Consider the following 21510-nt stretch of genomic DNA (forward strand, 5'->3'; position numbering starts at 1 on the left):
CACTATAAGTTCTTTCCGCAGACTTGCAAACAAGTAAGTGATCAGCAGCCAAGAAACATGACGCTTCAAAGTCACTAACTTCTTTTATATTCCCAGCGGCATTTGAAAGGATTGAGAGTGACCCCGCAGTTAAGCACTAGAATCCTGGGAGATTAAATTAATTCAGGTAAGCGAGCAGCAGCCAAGAAACATGTTGCTTGAGCTCCAGCATTGGGGGTCATTACAACCCTGGCGTTAAGGGTTTAACGGCGGCGTAAAAGGTGTCGGCGCCGTTAAACCCTTAACGCCTGATTACGAGGTCCCTTTGCGGGACCCGGCCAACCAGCCGTTAAAGTAGCGTGCCGCAAAGGGACCTCGGTGCTAATTACGGTACTGCAATTTGCGGTACCGTACCTAACGCCTTCCCCCAGTCCCATTGAACCCTATTGGGCGAAATAGGGAATGGGGAAGAGCCATGGTGAAATGGGGAAATACTGCCCCACCAACCTTGGAATGGGGCGGTATTTCCCCATTCCACCATGGCGGACTTGTTACAACACCGGCACCAACCATGGTGCTAATAGCACAATGGTTAAGCGCTGGGGTTGTAATGAGGGTCATTGTCTTTTATATTCCCAGTGGCGGTTCAAAGGGTTGAGAGTGACCCCACAGTGACCACTCCGGAATTCTCTGAGATATAGCCCTTTCAGCAAACTTGCAAACAGGTAAATGATTAGCAGCCAAGAAAAATCTCTGTATCTGTCAATCTATCCATTCATCTCTCTCTATCCCTCATTTTCCATCTCCCTGTATGCATTTCATTATATCTCTCTAACCATCTCTCTTTATAGGCCTCCCTCTATGCATATCACTGTCTCTCTCTCTACATCTTACATCCATTTCTCTATATGCATCTGTCTATCCATCTATGGACCTTTTTGCAACACTTTCTAACTCGATACACCTGTCGCACCCACCCTTTGTCTTTATGTCTGTTAGATGTGTTGTGTCTGATTGTGTCACTCTCTGTTCGTATCTCTGTACCCCCAGAAGTCTTGAATACATGGTTGTAAAGCCAGCCTTCATAACACAAAGGTTCATATTTGACTCTATCCTTTGCACTCTGTATTGATCAGATCCAGCTTTTGTATACACATTAGGGCGGGAGAATAGTTCAGGGGCAACATGTTTTTCTTGGAAACAAGATAACGCATAGCAACACAGGTTTAAATCCTGGTCTTGCTCTTATAAACTGGTCTCCGGTGCTAAGTATGTTATAAAAGAACAATTATAATTATAATCATTTCCCCTTTGTAATGTTTCATTTCTCCCCCATCTGACTCCACCTATGACTTCATTGTCTCTATCTCAATGTAAGAGAGTACTTGGTTTTTACAACTGTCAAGCTAAATTACTCTTTTTTGCGATACTTTACTATTTTATTCACATACCAATAACAATTATATTAATTTATCATTGTTAGTAAAGTAACACATTTCCTTGGGTTACGAACCAGTTACTTGCTATTCATTTTACCCAACAAGTGCGGCTGGGAAAACGAGCACTAATGTCTTCGCTATGTAAAAGTCGCAAGCCAGAAATAACACAAGACTCTCCTGTGTGTGCATTTATTTTTGTATCTTTATTTATTAATTATTATACATGATTTGATACAAACTATGCAAATTAATAGTAACATTTTAAATATATATATATTATGGTGAGGAGAAAATCTATTGTCTTAATTTCTATCTCGATGTCTAAATGGAAATAGGAATATCATATTTTTTCATTTCTGTGGTAAAGGTGAAACTGAAAGCAATGGGTACCTTGGAATTTTCAAGAGTGAGGAAGAGTCTCATTGTAAGGCATCCTGAAATGGCCAGAGTAAATATTCCAAGGATAACATTTAGTTACCAAACAGAAAAAAGTATTTAACATAAACTTTAAAGCAAAACATGGGCTGAAATACAAGCTTAATTTCTCAATACCTCTCCAAAGAGAACAAACTGCATTTTACATTGCACTAATGGACTGCCACAAATCTATGTGAGTGTATTGTTTTCATAAGTTTTATAATAATTATGTAACTGTGTGCCTGATGACGAACGATGTTCTACATTCATCTTCGACTTGACTTGGCAAGTGCAACAGAAATCTACAAAATGTTTGAACCTACACGTGCACTTCTTATTGCAGTTTTTGTTTTGGCTTCAAATTGAATTATGGAATTTGTAGTTTAGATTCTAAATATTTCAAAGAATAAAACATAATATCGCACCGTCTATTCTATACATATGGACGGACAGTTCGGTTCAATACAACATTGGAAAGTTCTCCAAGAAAACTCCCTTATGGCAGGGAAGAAATTTACCGAAATTCCTGTGCATGCAGCAGCAATCGCCTTGTTTGGCAAGCATAATGAATACTCAATTTTGACATAAAAACATTTTTTCTTTCGATTAAATAATTACAAATCTCTTGTGAAGAATTTAGAATTTTTAAATGTCCTTAAATTCTGGAATTTGCACTTGAAGAATATTAACAAATATTCACAATTGAATCATTCTGTACAAACTCCATCAACACAGTATATGCACTACATTAAAATATGTTAGACTGGGACCAGGAAACAGTAAGCGAGAAACGGCCTAAAGAGATAGGAACAGAAGATAGATATGAATGCCAATTTTTAAATCTTGATGCCCTCAGGTTATAAACCTCCACCATTGCAACCTTTATAGAATGTAAATGCGACTATATTTAAATGCTGGAGTGTGCAGTCAGACAATTCTTTCATGCCTAGATCCCAAGTGGCTAAAATGTTCTTACTGTGTCCATAGCTTTTTTGATACTGGAACCAGATTGTCTTTTAAAATGCTATGATTATAGACAAGAATATAGATATATCAGGCTTAATGAGAAATGTATTTTTTAGAAATTTGGTTAGACTTGAGGCTCTTTTTTTAAATCATATCAGATTTTCTTTTTGTCATATAGTTGTGTTAGTTATATACCTTTTCTGCCATGATCTCTTATCACTGACACATATATATATATATATATCTATATATATAGATATATATACATATATATCTATATATATATATATATATATATATATATATATATATATATATATAGATATATATGTATTTAAAGCGCATTTGGTTGCATTTCAACCTTTTCACACTGTTACAATTAAAAAATAACACATATAAAATTACACATTACAGTACAGATACACGACTAAAATGTATTAAAACAAGCAGCCAGATGGGCAAGAACCCAAGCGCACACATTACAAATAAAATGCATCACTATTTTCTTGGCTAGCCTTCCCAACATAGTACCTATGTTAACATATGTTTTCTAACAGCTATTTCCCAGACATGCATGGCAGCCGGTAAGATAACGAGAGATTCAGCCCTGAACAGACAACTCCAGAATTGATTAGAGGAGGGCTCAGAAATTTGGCATATGCACGGTCATAAAGTCTTTCAAGGGCCTCACATTGTGTTAGGATGTGTTGGACAGATTCAATGTTTTTGCCAAATGATCTGCATAATTTGTCTTCATATAAAATCCCAATCCAAGCCCCTGTCTTTCCCAGGACCGGGATTGTCTGTAATCTTATCGGGGCGCCCAAGACAAACGCCTGCTGGGAATGCACCCCAAATGTCCTTAGTGTACTAAAATAGCTTAGGGCCTGATCAGCATCATAGGCCTTTGCTTTAGCAGGTATCCTGGCCAAGTTAAATCCCAACCAGGAATCCGGCAATGTGGTTACTCCGATATCCTCTAGGTAACGCCTGGCCCTTGAATCCAGTTAGAAAACCATTCACTCTTTAAAAATCGTATAGCGTGATGGGGCTTAAGTGCAAGTAAAGAATCCAGCCCCCACCCCTGAGGTAACATATTATCCTAGCCCAAAAATTACAGGAGGCCAGTGACCAGCACATGAAGAAAGAAGGAAAGCCTAGTTCAAGCCTGATAGGCTGTATTGGTGTACCAGGAGGTAAATTCAACAAGGACCATATGATCTTTCCCTCCAGCTTACCTAGCAATGCAGTCAATTTCCATGGGAAGACCTCTGGGGTATAAAGCATGGTGGGCACGATTGAGGACTTATATACCAGGATCTTGGCTTCTATACATCTCCCACCTTGGGAGACAATCATTTTTGTTAGTATGAGCCACTTTTCTACACTTTTTCTGTGGTATCCACCAGTAAATGCGCACCAGAGAAAGTTGTCCTAATGGTGATTCCTAGGTATCTACACTCCTTGGTTCTTTCTACATTTTCACCCCCTAACCACCAGTTATGAATATTGCTGGTGTGTGCTCCTTTTCCAGAAACCATGACTTTTGTCTTATTGATGTTTGGTTTCAGGCCAAGATTGATAGCGTAATCAAAAAGTGCCTGGAGTGAGCGCTGAAGCCCTATTTTAGTTCTATCTCGAATGACAACATTGTGAGCGTACGACATGCAAACCAGGCCCTTAACCCTGTACTGGGGTGGGAAGTTCATGGCTCCCCAAGCCTTTGTGCTAGTTGAGACAAGTATACATTGAAAAGCAGGGATGCCAAGGCCCATCCCTGTTTCAATCCGTTCTTAGTTGGAATGGGGCTAGATAATTCCCCATCCGGGGAAAGGCGAATTCTAACCTCTGACCCGCTGTATAAAGCTTTAATAAAATACAGCAAAGATGGGTCGATTTGCTAACCTTTCAACATTTCCCACAACTTGTCTCTGTCCACGCTATCAAAGTCGGCTGAGAAGTCCACAAAACAGGCATAGAGTGATGTACCAGGTTTATGTTGCATATCCGAAATTAAGGTTAATAGTGTCCAGATGGAGTGAGATGTTGCACACCCTTTTCTGAAACCGATTTGATGGTAGGTTAATAATCCCTTTTCAGCCACCCAGATTGTCAGTATTTCCAGCAATAAACTGGCAAAGATTTTCCCACTACAGTATAACATAGCTAAAAGTCTGTAGTTTTCTGGGAGATCACGCTGCCGCTTTTAAAAGACTGGTATTAAAGTTGCTATTTTCGACATCTTTGGAATAACACCAGATTCACAGGCATGTGTAAACAGTTGTTTTAAAATATGTGCCCATAATGGGACGTCTGCCTTCAGGACCAGGTTAGAAAGGCCATCAGGGCCTACAGCGCTAGATGACTTTAGTTGTTTAATTGTCGCATCTAAGTCAGCGGTTTTTATATACTCACTAACAGTAGACTTTGCCATGGTCCTGGCTTCCCAGGGAGTATTATAACCACAATCGAAAACTTTCTTAATATGCTCAACCCATTTCTCTTCTTGTACAGCCACCAATTCCATTCGGTGGTTAGGGCTCAATTGGGAGTTCCCCAGCCAATACAAGAACTTTCTCGAGTCGTTTATCCTTATTAACCTGTTTAGATAATTCCAGCCTTCATCATTTTGGGAAAACCGATGATTGTTCACTCAATTTTTATAGCTTGTCTTCAAGCTAACTATCTTTCTTCTCTTTTCGGGCAGCAAATAGAAATAATCTTTGCCAATACTTTGCAGGGCTGAATTTAGCTTCCTCTTACTTCTCGCCATCTCTTGATCGAACCTACGGGAGGGCCTATGTGGGCCATTTTGTAAAGCAAGTTGTCTAGATGTCGTTGGGGCGATGGAGGCTTGCCGCACAGTTAAGGCTAGAGTGTCCTGGGACAAGAGACCACTACACATAAAATCGTGATCTCTAAGGAGGGCATTAAACTTATCAATCCTTCTAGCTGACTAGCTGAGGTGATTGCCCCTGAGTTGATATCCAACTTACCCTTCAGCCTATCTATGCCTACTTGTCTTAGCTCCTCGATGGGTCATTATCAACATCGAGTGATTGCTTACCTTGGTAGTTCTAGTCGCTAACACAGGCTTTGGACCGCCCCCCTGGGTATTTGTGAATATGAAGTCTATTCGGCTGCTAGCACTACCATTTGACCAAGCACTCTCCCCAAACCCATCAACCTGCCCTAAGGGAGAGAGGTCAAACTCTGCCATTATTCTCAGCCATTCCCTGCCCCTCACCCACCCCCTATATCTGTTGCCCATACCCATACAGACATATATTTCTGTATATTCACGTGTGTGTAAAGAAAAATATATATACATATATATATATATATATATATATATATATATATATATATATATATATATATATATATATTTGTCATCAATTAACTGTCTGGCTACATAACAAAGCAAGCCTGGAAAATAAAGAGTCTTTTCATAGCAACAGCAAGTACAGCTCTGTGGTGGCAGTTCATAGCACCCTGCAGAAGTATTTTCTCAAAGTAGCAGAGCAAAGCCACCTTCGACTTCTGAGGATGACCAAAAGACTTTGGGCCACGTTACAAGAAATGCAGTGTCAGTAAAACATGCGGTATTTGCACATACCACATGTTTTGCAGCTCTGCATTATTACGAGTTTCAAAATGCACATGCAAAAATCCACTTGCGTTTGTGTGGTGGCAGTTACATGGATGTGGTATTTCCCATGTGGCATTACCACGTGTTGGAGTGCCAAACTACCCAAAGAGCCAATTGGACTCCGAAATATTGAATAACTGAAGGGTCTTCATGATTGTAAATCATGCTGACCCTTCCCATGACGGCATGTTTTCTGCATGCGAGAACAGTATTCAAGTATGGTGGCATCTGCAGAGGAAAGACTGCCAAACCCATAATGAGGCCGCAAACGTCCGCCGAAAATTCCCCATTAGGTCCAATGGACCCAATCGTGACTTGGGAATAACAGTTAGTGCCCAGCACGTGATCTGGCGGTAAAACCGCCAGACCTGTGGACGCTAACTCTAATAAAGTTGGGCAGCATTAAAGCCCAGATACCACCCAAATCGTGATGAGGCCCTTCGTATAGCCACACACAAGACACATGCACACCTGCAGGGAGGCAACAGTAACACCCATCCTGCTTCACACTGAGCTAGCAGCAACCTCTGCTCCGCTCTCTCTGCTCTCACTAACACAGCCCTAACCCCACCTTTTTTACTTGCAGGACCAGGATGGCCAAGAGGTCTTGCAAATGGCACATCTGCATTATCCCTAGCATATCATAACATAACAGGCCTACTTTGTACATGATTGACAACGCCGAAAAGCGAAGCAAATCAACGATTTGTCCTTGTAATTAACAATGGCATGTGAGCGTCTCAAGGCTTCCGCAAGCACCTCCAGAGCAGTACAGATTGTATCCAGTTTTAGGCCTAGTGAGGTACATCTTTCTTAATCACTAACAATGTCTACATCTTTTGCTCATGGATTGCTTTACGGGATAGACTGTAGAGTCTGTGTGCCTCCTCTTGTCCTCAGGCCTTGACCAAAAATGAGGACAGACAGATCCCACAACTTAGAGAGTTCTGGCTATTAACTCCTGATGAGTTCATGCGCAATATGCACACCGCCAGACCCTCCATTATGCATGCAGATACTAAAAGTGCATTGCCGATTGCGCCTCTGACACTGCAACTTGTACCAGTAGCACTTACCTAGGAAGTTCCGTGATTTTCCCTTTGGTAAATACTTCAGAATTGCTGGCAAACGTGTCTACAAATAATGAAACAAAAATCTATTAAATTCATGAAGCCAAAGTCTACAACAGATACCACATTGTCAGTAGCATTTCACATAAAGAGATATGGAACAATTATAAATATGCAGTTATTGATTCTATGCCTATCATAGGATTTTGAATAAAGCACTGACATGTTTAGCTTCAGAGTGCAGCATGTTTGCTGAGATAGTGAGTCTTTGCTTGGAGCAATATGTCACAATGGAGGGTGCGTTTTTGAATCCCAAGAACAGTCCAGCTTTGCGGTTGATTAAAAAAAAAAATCAGCTGTTTTTATCAAAAAAAATCTGCTGTTTTTATCAAATTAATTGTTTGGGCTTGACATATATATTAATGTCGACTTCTTGTCTCTGTTCTGATGTAAAGCCGGATTAATGCCAGAATGATGGACACATTTGATTGACAGGGGAAATGGTGATCAGAAGAAGGCCTTTCAATTGCCAACCTTCTGGGTTGCCTTGAAGACATATTGAGGGTCATAAAATATATGATTTACCCAACCTCTGTAAAACTAAAAATAGAGAAGCACATTTTTTTCCTTGACATCTGCAATCAATAGGGACAGCTGGATAGCTACATCAAATCATGTTCCTTACCTGTCCAGTGCTTGGGCTTCTTTCCAAATGAATCAACAATGACAAGTGCTTCCCTGGCTGCTTCTTTGACCCTCCTTTTCCTGTTCCCTGGTAATTGCACAAAGGTGATCACACCAGTGACATTTCCCTACATGGTGTCCTCTCTGTGTTCTGTGGATTCTTTTCTCACAAGGGTGCTACTGTTACACGTACATCCAGGCGGATCTTTGTTAAATTGGCACCTTGCATCCTTTTCAGCAAATAATCACAGATGCCTCCCGCCATGGATGTGCACAAGCTAAAAGCTGGCAGACTCCAAAGGGGCTCAGAGCATCCCTGCCAGCACTAAACTCAAATGCTGGGTGGAGACTCCATAGGGATCCAGAGTATCTCTGCCGGCATTAATCTCAAATGCTGGGTGGAGACTCCATAGGGACCCAGAGCATCTCTGCCGGCATTAATCTCAAATGCTGGGTGGAGACTCCATAGGGACCCAGAGCATCTCTGCCGGTACTAAACCCAAATGCTGGGTGGAGACTCCATAGGGACCCAGAGCATCTCTGCCGGCATTAATCTCAAATGCTGGGTGGAGACTCCATAGGGACCCAGAGCATCTCTGCCGGCATTAAACTCAAATGCTGGGTGGTGACTCCATAGGGACCCAGAGCATCTCTGCCGGCACTAAACTCAAATGCTGAGTGGAGACTCCATAAGGAACCAGAGCATCTCTGCCGGCATTAAACTCAAATGCTGGGTGGAAACTCCATAGGAACCCAGAGCATCTCTGCCGGCATTAAACTTCAAATGCTGGGTGGAGACTCCATAGGGACCCAGAGCATCTCTGCCGGCACTAAACCCAAATGCTGGGTGGAGGCTCCATAGGGACCCAGAGCATCTCTCCCGGCACTAAACTCAAATGCTGAGTGGAGACTCCATAGGGAACCAGAGCATCTCTGCCGGCATTAAACTCAAATGCTGGGTGGAAACTCCATAGGAACCCAGAGCATCTCTGCCGGCATTAAACTTCAAATGCTGGGTGGAGACTCCATAGGGACCCAGAGCATATCTGTCGGCATTAAACTCAAATGCTGAGTGGAGACTCCATAGAGACCCAGAGCGTCTCTGCCGGCATTAAACTCAAAGGCTGGGTGGAGACAGTTCACCTTTCAAATAATATATATTTACACTTTGCACAAAGTTCTATGCATAGAAACATGCTTTAAGCTCTCATATGCTCAAAGTACTAAAGTAGGCACTGCAACATGTGTTAGGCCCTCTTACACATGGTTTAACCTTTGTCTTTCTTAAGATTTTCCAGATTGTTTCCAATTATTTAGTAACATAGTTCATCTATCCATTTTGGGGGGGCCGGGGGAGGTAGTCATGTCTAGACTATCTGGCCAAAGATTACAGTTCCATCACTCGTCCACCAAGACCCAGAAAGCTGATCCCATGCAATAGATAACTTGCTCGATGAGATAGTTCCGCGCTGATAGCACTTCATTCTTTTGTAGGCCCATGGAGGAGGAAGAGGGGTGAGGAGGGCAACGTCTCATGAGCGTGGTGTCAAATGCAAATATGTTCATGCTTTTTAAAACAATGCCAATAACAATTTGGAAAACACAGAATCTTGAAAAGAAATCATGACTATAATAGTATGTAAGGAGAAATAATTACATGCGATAGAACATTATTGAATGCAACCAGTGTTATTATTAATATGTAATAACCTAACTGCAAAAATATGCAGACTCTTGCAGTATAACTGAGCAGGGTATCAGGAATGTAGCTCCTCTGAGAAATCCAAAAAATACCAATGACGTCGATCTGGAAATTACATCAGTGAATTGAAAGTTGGAAACTATTTATTTCCACTGTTTCTCAAAAAGTATTTTCATTCTTTCAATGTTTACATATGACACAAGTCTCAGAAGCAATTGCTTATCGGTTCATTTCCAAAGCCATACTTCTCTATTTGCAATTGCAATAAAAAAAAGCGTTAGCTTTTGATAGATGTTGTCATGGATACATCTGATTCGCTGGGACGCCCCATTTTGCAAGCGAAAGGGAAGAGTTTAAAGGAAATGGACTTTGTTAAATGGACCACATTTTTCCCAAAAATGAACCCTCTAAAAGCATTTGTTTGGGAGAAGCACTAAACAGCTTCAAAGATCATCAAACATATCCCCAATAAGTCCCAAACCTTAAAAACTTTTTGGGAGCAAGAAGCGATCTGTGCACATAGAGTCTATCCATGTTTGGATCTAGACTTGCCGAAATGGCAGCAGAATGATATGTATTCCATATGTTTTCCTATTTTAATGCACTCTTTACAAGGATCTGCATCCTTTCTGAAAAAGGTATTGCCCATAGTCAGGGGTGTTGCTAGGTCTGGAAACGATCCGAGGCTACACTAATGTTAGGACTGTCAAGACTCTGGGCTAGCTATAGCTTTTTGGTTGTAACCCCTGAGCTTCAACCCAGGTCTGCAACCAAAAGTCCTGGGGCTATAGCCCCCTTATCCTCCCCCTAGCAACGCCTCTGCACATATTTACAGGAGGGTCCAAAATGGGGAAGATTAATAAAATCCTGTTTTGGAATATATTCCTTATGTTGATAATTACCCATCTACAATTCTATATAAATTATAAACGACGCAGATGGGAAAGCTACAAAGCATTTCTGTGATTATTGCATGCTTGGGCCGGGAGGATAGCTCAGGGGCAACGCGTTTACCCCTTTACCTTCGAAGCAAGATAATGCAGAGCTTCACAGGTTCGAATTGCGGTCTGTGCTTCGAGGCTGGTCTCCAGCATAAAGCGTGCTATCAAAGTTCAATTACATTTTTTTTAACTCATTATTATGAAGTTACTCTGCCTCGGTATGCTGTGCCAGTGCCCCTTATGTTTGACATTATTACTACAGCTCCTTTAGTCGAACAATAACTGGGGGTGGACCATAATGTGTCAGTTTCTGCTACAATTTGTACAATGCACATTTTACATTGAATTCGTTTTTGATTTTGGCTATTTAATGCACAAATCCTCAAAAGGAACCTGGCAGAAACTGCATCTAGGCACGGGTGTTAACAATGAAAAGAACAGAAAAAAAACAGCAAAGCTTTATTGAAAGAGATGGGTCTTGAGCTTCTTTCTAACTAATGACATGGAGTTAAGCAGTGCTTATTTTGTCGGTGTGTTTGCCAGGGCTCAGCCCGGGCACATAATTTTGAGCCTCTGCACTTATTGTCTCAGGCTCATTTCACTTATGAACTGGTGATAGTCAGTGCATCCATCAAATACAATGAGCAGGTGTGAGCAGTAGTTTAACTCCAAATGTGTGGACACTGTGGGGAGCAACTATGGGTGGTGACAGGCTGTGAGGAACTGCCCATCCACAGTGTAACAGGAGCGCTAGAAAATATTTGGAACCTGGCACTTATTTCTTTTACAAAGTAGGCACTGGAGTTAAATTTCCGGAGATCATGAGGCAGCGAAATCTAGGCACAAGCGTTGCAGACAGACAAACGTCTGTCTCCAGTGTGGCAGGCGTGACTCATGCTGTGCAGAGGGCAGACAAAGGAACCTTTCAGAATCATTTCTGTCATGGCTGTGATTTATTTATAAGCTTGCATGTGTGAACGGGCGCTGCTGCGCAATAGCTTCAAGCTGCTGCTATTATGCACCATTCAGGAAAACATGCCAGTGCTAAGTAATATTGATTTCAGGTCGAGGTTTCTATTCTCTGCAGGTTGAAACAAGGTATGCCTGTTCATAATCCATGCCTTGAGTAGGGATAACATTGCTTCATTGCTATGATATGATATGATATTTTATTTATATCGCGCCCATACACAAGTGTTTCAGAGAGCGGCGACGCAAGTGAGGAGTACAAGGGAGGACAAAAACAACACTCTTACTAGAGGGAAATGGGAAAGTGCAAGGGCGAAGAGTGGAAAGTGCTGAACAAGTGATCAACAACAACAATAGCTAGTGCAGTCAGCTGGTGGCAAGTGCAAGAATTAAGCACAGACAGGTGTCTGATAAGTGCAATGTAGGGTTGCAGAAGCAGCGTCAGGTGCAGTGGTTGCCAGGAGGCAGTGCTTGTATGGGTGGGCAGGGAGCTGGGCTCATAATTCAGAGGTTTGGGAGGGAACCACAATAATACATATTAATTTGAATAACTTAATAGATAAAGCATGTTGTGGAATAAAAACTTGTTGTGTGCAAAGTATCAAATGATTGATGCCCAACATGAAGCAGGCTTGTTGCATGCTTTTTAATTTCCTGAGAGATCTATGCAAAATCTTCCCATGCATTTTAAACTTCAATTTCCTCAAGGCTCTAAATACAAAGAGGCGTCTGTCTCATGGCTTTGGCCAGCATGGTTTGATCTTAGGGATGGCTGAGGTGAAAGGAAATCAGCATTGCACATAATGCTTTACACAATGAATGTTAAGGTAAAGCAGGAGGATAGGGTCTTCAACCTTTGGCACTCCAGATGTTTTTGACTACAACTCCCATCAGCCCTATTGGGCATAGTCAATGCTGAGGATTCATTGGAGGCATAGGCCAAAACATCTAGAGAGTTGCCGGTTGCAGACTCCTGATATAGAATGACTGCAAGAGGTTGCCCTCTAGTTTTGCTGCCTCTCCACCAATTACCTCCACATCTTCCTTTTTTTCCTCTAAAACTGTGGTTTTCAATAGAGGTTTTTTGCACTTATGTGGTTTTTATAATTTATCTTCACTATTGAATTCTAGAACTCGAAGGGCCTTCTTATGAAGATGGTGGTAACAGTAAGATGATGTAGTATTTGAAACACCTGCTGAAAATACCACCTAATTATGATTCGGGATGGCATTCGGATATTGATTGCTTGATATCCAGCAAAAGTACTGTGTGGGATAATATAAGTTATTTACCCTGTGCATCACTTTCTATGTACCCCATGCTGTAAATATTCCATATGATTACAGCTCATAACTAGGTTATATTTTAGAAAACATCCCCCCAATGATGCACGAAATGGGTCAAAAGATCAAATGGAATGTTTAGGGCTATTTATATTTATGTTGCAATCTTACCAAAATATGTTTCTCCTGTCTAAGATACATTTAGGAAATTAATTGGTAGCCCCCAAAAGCACCTGTTCTCTTTTCTTCATGCATTTCTGGAATAGACTTCAGAACTTTTTGATTGCATTAAAATGTTATTGAACCAATGGGTAGCCATTTGCAATTGTGTCTAGTTCAAGAACTCTTGACAATTAAGCAAAAATGTATGTCATAAAATGTAAGTCATACAGCATGAACAGAAATTAAAGGAATTCCTTCTCTTGTTTCCAGAACCTGCCCCAATCCTTGTCCACCTTACACGATTTACAGGCAAGACCATTACGCTATGTGTTTGAGGGTGGGGTGGGGTGCCTTCTGTTCCACAGTTCCTATCTTTCCAATCTGCTGATTCATTTTGAAATAGTGTATTACACCAGACAGAGCGTCAATTACATAGTGAAGAGGAGCACAGAATTTAATATGCAATGCAGATCAATAAGATATAGTAGAAACAAGTAGGTATTCTAAAAAAGCACATCCTCGCTTTCCAGAAAACAACTCTTTGCATCTATCATCTCAAAATTCATAGTGGGTCCTCCAATTTCCCCATTGTGCTTCTTAGTAGAGGGATCCTCCAGATACTCTGAGAACCCTGTAGCTGGACAAGAGCACTTTCTCTGACTTTTTAATGGTGACTTTTGCACATCTTGCCCAACTATCTGAGTAATTATTAGTGCAATGTTCGAAGTGAATGTAGATCATTTGGGGGATGTTGCAGACATGTGAACAATGTCAGTATTCATTCAGAAACACCTTTGGCAACAAAGCCTTTGGACATCACTCATAAAACTAAGATGGCCGATGATGGAGCTTAAACTAAGCATTGTAATGGTGGACTCTAAACAAGAACAAGATAAGTTCCCAATTAGGGAACTTCCGTCCCCTGCACACTATCTAGGGCTATATAGCCAAATATTTCTAGGTCCGGTATTAAACATTAGTACCCGGCACGAGCGGCGCAACGCCAATACAGCGTGGTGATTGGCTCATTTGCGAGCCATACCACACGGTGTTCACTTTTACACCGTACGTGCCGGCTACAATGTTCCTGGCGAGGGGCGTGGCAGCCCCTCAGCCAATGAGGAGGCTCGAAACGGGGCAATCCCCGCTCCGAGCCTCCCCATGGCTGGAGGCTTCCCTTGTCCCCCGCCAGGGACTCAGGTAAGACATTTTTTTTTGTTTCCCCTGTCTTCCTTCCTCCTTCCACCCCACCCCACTTACCTTCTATCTCGCAGTCTCCGGCAGGGGATGGAGGAAACCTCCAGCCGCGTGGAGACTCTGAGCGGGGCCATCCCCGCTCCAAGCCTCCACACGACTGGAGGCTTCCATCTTCCCCTGCCAGAGTCAGCGGTTCATTTTTTTTTCATCCTTCCCCACCCCACTTACCTACTTTTTTCTTTTTTTCTCAGGAGCGGACGCGCTGGGAACAGAGTGTTCCCAGCGCGCCCGCTCCCGATGGCCGCCATGGAAAGGGAAAACGGGCGTTTTCCCTTTCCAAGTGGCCATTTTGTTTACTTTTTTTTTTTCTGTTCCGAAACATGTTTCGGAACAGAGAAAAAAGCAATTAGTACCCCAGTCTAACGGGCCGGGGTACTAATGGCAATAAGCCCCTCAACTGCGGGCCAATACCGCCCACGGTAATGCCCCCGGGGCTTCGTTAACCCTGTAACTAGGGCCCCAGGTGCATTACCTGGGGCGGTATTGGCCCGCAGTCTCGTGGCTTATTGCCACATTCATACTCGTTGTTCCTAAAGATATAATATGACAATAACTCATTTTAAATATCACAACCTAATAACAATAATTTCTTCATGGTGTACAAAATAGGCTTGCAGCTTGGTATTTTGAATTTTTCCGGATTTATTGTTTCAAACAAAGTTTCCCAACATGTTTCGAGAAATGTTCTCTTCTTCAGGGGCTGATTATGAAATTATACTTTAAATCTAATTAAGACAAATTAAACATAACTTTAAATTAGAATCTTTTGAACACAAACTTGATTGTTTACATATATCAAAAGAATATTTGTTTAGGAGAAAATGTCAATGAGATACAAATTACTCATGTAAATTAGTGACCAAGGAAATTATAACCATGAAAGTTTGACCATCATCATTATATAAAGAGATAAGGTGACAAATATCATCAATGTTGGTTTTAAAAGAAAAATAAATTATTAAAGAACTTGATTCTACATAATAGTTGTCAATTCACATAACATGATGCTAGAATGTTTCCTTAGGAGGTTGGTATTTATGCTTATTCCCCCTCCTGATACCTTTAGGTGATACCAAACAAGAAGAATCTGTGTAGGCCATATTATTAACTAGTACTGACAATGATCTTACCCTATTCCTTTTTCTTAAAAGTAGATCAATATGGTTTTTCCTCAACGGTAAGTTTTCACTCAACGGTAAGTTTTCACTCTGTTTCAATTAGCCAAATGTTTATCCAGTCGTATATAGGGCATTTTGTACAAAAGGAATGAAGTTAGCCTAACATTTGGGAAGTAAACAATAGAATTTCAACCTGTTAGGCTTGGAGAGTAGTAATTTCAAAGGACATACCGTGGTAATCGTCTTTAATGGTGGATTTTAGATTTTAAAGATTGGTTACTTCTGGGGTGTAATTAATACAAATCTGCCACCTAAAATGGTTAGGATGAGAATAAATTAGAATGTTAGAGAATGTTAAATATTGGCCCTTAAGTCCACAATAAATCGTAAACTTACTTAGCGGAAGCTATAATGTTGTGAAGTTTTTCAAGGGTGTCATCTGATTGAAAAAATGCTGGGTAGGTATGTTATTCTGTTCAAGAGTTCACCGTGGACTGGTGGTCAAAATGGATTACTAGGGATTGAAAACCCAGGGTTTAGACAATCAAGTTCTAAAGCCTTCTCATGCTGAACTCGGTCCATATATCTTTTCAATTACTCACCTTCTCCTTTAGGTGTCCTGTTCTATCCTTTCCTGTATGCTGGTCCATCCGGAGATGTTGATATGCATACAAAATGGCGGTTTAAATGTACGGCGTTTGTTAGTGATGTCAGCACGTAACGTACATGCATGACGTCATCAATGTCAATAAACAATGTCCACAATCAAAAATGGTAGTGATATTATGTTATTTGGAGTCGGATAAAAAGAATCCAATATTTAAACTTGAAAAATAAGGATATATTAAATGCCTTAATATATATAGGGACCAAATTCAAGCTTATGGTGAAAAAATTCGAACATGAAAAAGCGTATTATGGAAAAACCCAACGAAGGAAAGACCCCTTTGCATCTTTGTGAACAGTCAATGGTGGGTTAAATGCCATATTTTAAAGGTTTTTAAGGTGGTCCTGACAGTCAGAATATGCTTTTTAGCAAATTTCTCAGTAATTATCTAACGTTATTTAGGATAATAAGGTACCCACCTTCAGTGTCTAATACTATTACATATTACATTTTTCACCCAAATGGGGCTGAGTTTAGTCAGGTAAAAGCAAGATGCGTAGTTTAATACAGTAAGGTCAAATTTGCTCAGCATAGTCAAATCCAAGTAAGATGTATCGGTTTGATACATAGCTGTGTTTGTTATTATCATTCTGTCTCCTCCAGAGAGTTCACAGTCTAGTTATACACATCGTAGATTAGATAATCCATCATAGAGGTAATTACATTCTATTTTTCTCAATGTGGTCAAGCCAATGCAGCACCTATTTGGTACATAAATATGACTATTAACTTTACACAGTTTCTTCTATGGAGTGCACAATTTTTAGCATATCTATTATTTGTTGCATTTTCATAAACTTGAAATGTGTACAACTTAAATAAGAACATTGGTAAGTCTCTAGTGCAGAATTTTTGGACGACATAAGTGACTATCAGGTGGTTCCTTACTCACGGTTATTATGTACCTGGGTTAAATATATATAAGAATATATATATATATATTATTGGTATTCCAGGAAAGGTCCTAGGTAGTATTCTTCGTTGAGGCCATGTAGTGTCACTGCATCAAGTTTATGTATCCAAAAAAAGTTCTCCCTGAGATAGTCTTTTAGCTAGATCACCCCCTCTTGGGAGAGGGTGGATTACTTCAAGTATTGCCCATCTTAATTGGGTGAGATTGTGTCCATTTTCTTTAAAATGTCTGTACACTGGCGATTTGTTATCGCATGTTCTGATGTTTGACTTGTGTTCCGTCCAACGTTCCTTAGCTTTCCGGATGGTTTTGCCCCGTAGTATTTACCACATGGGAATCGAAGTGCATATACAACATTTTTGCTATCACAATTTGCAAAGTCCTTCAAGGGTATTTTTTTGCCACTACATGGATGTATGATGTGGTCCCCTTTAATGATATTGGCACAATGTTGACAGTTCAAACATGGATATGTCCCAGATTTTTGTTTTCTTAGAGTAGTTTGAGTCGGTTTCCTTGGTCTTTCAGCTCTAATTAGAGTGTCCCTGAGGTTTTTGCCTCTCTTGTATGCCAACATTGGCAGTTCTGGGAATAAACGATTCAGATTAGGGTCAGATTTGATGAGGTCCCAGTTTATGGTGATAATTCTTTTTATCTGAAAACTCTGACTAGAAAATGCCAGGGTATAGATTAGTTGTGTAGTAGTCTTTTTTAGTTGTTCCTCCAAAAGTTTGGCTAGTGTCAGAGGTTCTGTACGATGGATGGCTTTATCTACTATACCATCTGGAAACCCTCTTTTCTTAAATCTCTGTCTCATGTCTTCATATTCATTTTGTAAGCTTGTTGTGTCAGAGGTAATTCTTTTGAGCCGTAATAGTTGGCTGTATGGAAGGTTTTCCTTCAGGTGCATTGGATGGAAACTCCCAAAGTGTAGTGTGTTGTTGGTGTCTGTAGGCTTTCTGTAAATGCTTGTGATGAGATCAGTACCTACTTTGTGAATATTAACATCCAAGAAATGGATGTTAGGTCGACCAATTTCCAAGGTAAAGATGATGCCTTTATGGCATTTGTTCAGATACTCAAAACATTGTTGTAGTTCCTCTTCAGTCCCTTGCCAGATCCCAAATATATTGTCGATGAAACGTTTCCAGAGGATGATTTTGTTTTTCCATGGGTCTTTGTTAAAGGCATAGTTCAGTAAAAAATGTTATTGTCCCTACGGGTCGGTCATGTTTTTTTAAGCCTAAGTGGCTCGATTTTAGAAAACTTTCCTATGGACCTTACCCGAGTTTTCGTCCATTAAACGCACGCGAAAACAGGCAACAGGGAGCCGCCATTTTGTGATAATCCTATCACTTGCCGCATCGCCCTGGCTGACCTGCTGCTGCGGCACTAAATCAATTCCCCCACCCCCGAGCCTGACATTATCAAAACATTCATATTCCCCACCTCTCTCCGTGACGTTACTGTGCTGCGTAGGCAAACGCACCCAGTCGTCTTCTACGCGACTCCACAAAGAACCCAGAAACCAACAAAGACCATCTCAAAACACATCTCGCCACAATTCGGAATATGAAACTGTACTTTAAAATCAAACAGCAACACGGTACATTTGGTAAAGTACATTTATTTGACATTAAATGTTTAGAGAATATTCAGCAATTGCCATATGAACTCCGAAAGCCATTTATTTTCTTTTATCTGTATCCGCAATGGTACACAGGGTGTTGCTTTTCGTTAAAAGAAGCACTTTGGAAGCACGGTGAACCGCAAGGCTGTTCCATCAACTAGGCACTAGTCCATCGTAAAGGTTGATATGTTACTTCTAGCCACTAGTACAGCGTAAGGACACGTGGGCCCTTGGCGATCGTCCCATAAAATTGTCAGTGTGCTCCAGTTGTTCACACGAAGCTGCAGGTGTCTCACGAAAAAACCGTCTGCCGGTGTCTCAAACCGATGACAGTAGCAGAAGGGGAGCAAATACCTGTTATGAAAACAAAAAAATTATAATTAGTCTCGCCAGCCGATCTTCATTAATATTACTCATTTTATTTATTACGGCCGATCAGAAACTATTTGCTTGCAAGGATAGTTCAATGGAGTATGTTCGGCTCTAAAATCAATGCGAAAAGTAACGAAATAAATCGAGGCCAACACACAATGATAAACGACAGTTAGTCTACATGCGTGTGGAATGATATGATATATGATATGGCATTTCTAACGCGCCTATACACAAGTGTTTCAAGGCGCAACGAGGCAGGGGGGGAACAAAGGCAGACAGACAATGATCCTACTAGGCCAGGTGTCTTTCAGATCGCGTATGGGGAAGGGAGGAGGGGGGTAAAAGTGCTGTACATGGTTAGTCGAATACAAGATAAATAATAGGGCCAGCTGGTGGCAAGTGCAAGGTAAATGCCGGGAGAAGGGGCTGAAGGATACAGAGACAGTCCCGTAGTGCAGGTAGGCAGTGCAGGGAAAAGTGGCTGGGCCAAGGACCGAGATCGGTGAGACCAGTGGACCTGCATGCCCATGTGCCCACTACGAACACGTTTTCCTTGCTTTTCCTAGCTCTTCATTCATTTATTCATGCATCCATTCATTAATTCTTCATTCCGGTATAAAAGCGTCTAAAGATTTACTCACATTATATTTGAAATTTCCATTGTGTCTCTTCGTAATGCAGTCTGTAAAACGGACCGTGCTCTTGACAACGATTTTTCGTATACTGAGCTAAAATGAAACTCGGTCTAGTTTCTGAATGTTCTGCCTTATCGTCTCTTACGTTATTGCGCACCCCCTTCAAATGTAGTTCTTTCGGCATGGTTCCTGTCTCAAGGCCAAAAAACAATAGACCCTTATACTTCCAGTGCGACTTGTGGGCCTCTTCTGGGCGCGAGCTGAAAATCAAAGCCGCTGTCCTTCGCATTCTTTATTTGCAACATCACGTAGTAAAGGCATCTGTGAGAACTTGAAGTTTAGAATCCCTCTATGTAGTGCGCCTCAATGTGCAAATGCGAACTGGCTTCTCTCCCAAATGCTACGGCCCGCTTGGCGCGTTCTAAGGCCCCCAATTTTGTTCCTGTTGTCTGCAAGCTTTGCAGCCCCAAAAAATCATAACTATGGAGACATTTAATTTTTGGCGGAAGGTCAGGGAAAGTATAAAGTACCACAGGAGTTGAGTTAAAAGTGAGATTTATTGTTTGTTTGTTTGTTTTATTATTTTCAATACGCAAGCCTCCCCTCCGTTAACAGGGCGCAGCATTTACATTTACATGAGATGAGACATGAGAAAAATATATACATACACATATATGAGGTGAATAGAGAGAATTCAAAGATGACACCCAGCTTGTTCGCCACCCATGATGGTGAAGGTAGGGGTTAGGGTTACAGGTACACTGTACAATAACATTTATTTACAAAAAGACAATCGTATTGCAATTATTTAAACCGGGATTTGTACTTCAGAACCAGCTGTGCTTCGGGTGGACATGGCACAGTTGCAATGTTCGGTGGCAATGGATCACTGATCTGCACAGAAACGTCCAAAATTCCATATCTGTGCTTCTCTAACACAGCAACAATAAGGCCTTTCACAAAGTCGAACTGCATTTCATCATAGACTCGTTTGATCACCCATTGCTTACTTCGTTTTGAAAACACCTTAGTGTAGCGAGGCATCCTTACTTTACCCCTAGTCCTAGATTGTTCACGTCCGACATTGCTGTTATGGGCCAAGACCGCTGGTAGAGTGCGATGTTTCATGCCCCGAAAGTTAAAATGCAAGCGCTTTGGCCTGTACTTTAGGCACATATTGTGGAACACCTCCAAATCTCCTGTGTGACAGAATTCTGTCAGTCCTCTCAAATCTCTTGATAGAGTTTTGTCGAAAACAATCTTCTCAATGGCTTTGTGTGTCGGTGAAGATGGAATCAACCACTTTTTCTTCCGTGCCTCCTCTGGGGACAAAGGGCCATGTTCACATTGGTGGAAATGTTGGTTTTCTGTCCAGCGGTGAACGTTGGTACAGTGGTGCATCAGTGATCGCCATTTTTCAAGTAGTATTTCCACTGACCCTTCACAAGTTTTTGAGCTCCACCAAAGATGGTTGGTGATAGACTGTGACCACTGCAAAATACTTTCAAAAACTTTTTTTTTTCCTGCAGCCGAGATTTTCTTACTGAATGATTTAGCAAGATGCCATACGTCAAATTGATGATTAATATGTGGGAACTGCTCTCTCATTGTCTTGGCAATTGAAACGTGTCTGTCCGTGGCTATGAGGTC

The 21510-nt window shown here is 41.2% G+C and overlaps 1 protein-coding gene across 12 annotated transcripts in view; it reads right to left on the reverse strand.

Moving 5' to 3' along the window:
* LOC138497200 (poly(rC)-binding protein 3-like) overlaps positions 1-21510 on the reverse strand; it is a 3473032-nt gene that overhangs the window by 1377846 nt on the left and 2073676 nt on the right. For all 12 annotated transcript variants that reach the window (XM_069620521.1, XM_069620517.1, XM_069620516.1 and 9 more), the window contains one exon: positions 7530-7587. The gene's annotated coding sequence lies outside the window, so the exon portion shown is untranslated. The remainder of the gene's footprint in view (positions 1-7529; positions 7588-21510) is intronic.

Source organism: Ambystoma mexicanum, chromosome 5q, assembly GCF_040938575.1.
Source record: "Ambystoma mexicanum isolate Mex_15411 chromosome 5q, UKY_AmexF1_1, whole genome shotgun sequence".
Taxonomy (NCBI): Eukaryota; Metazoa; Chordata; class Amphibia; order Caudata; family Ambystomatidae; genus Ambystoma; species Ambystoma mexicanum.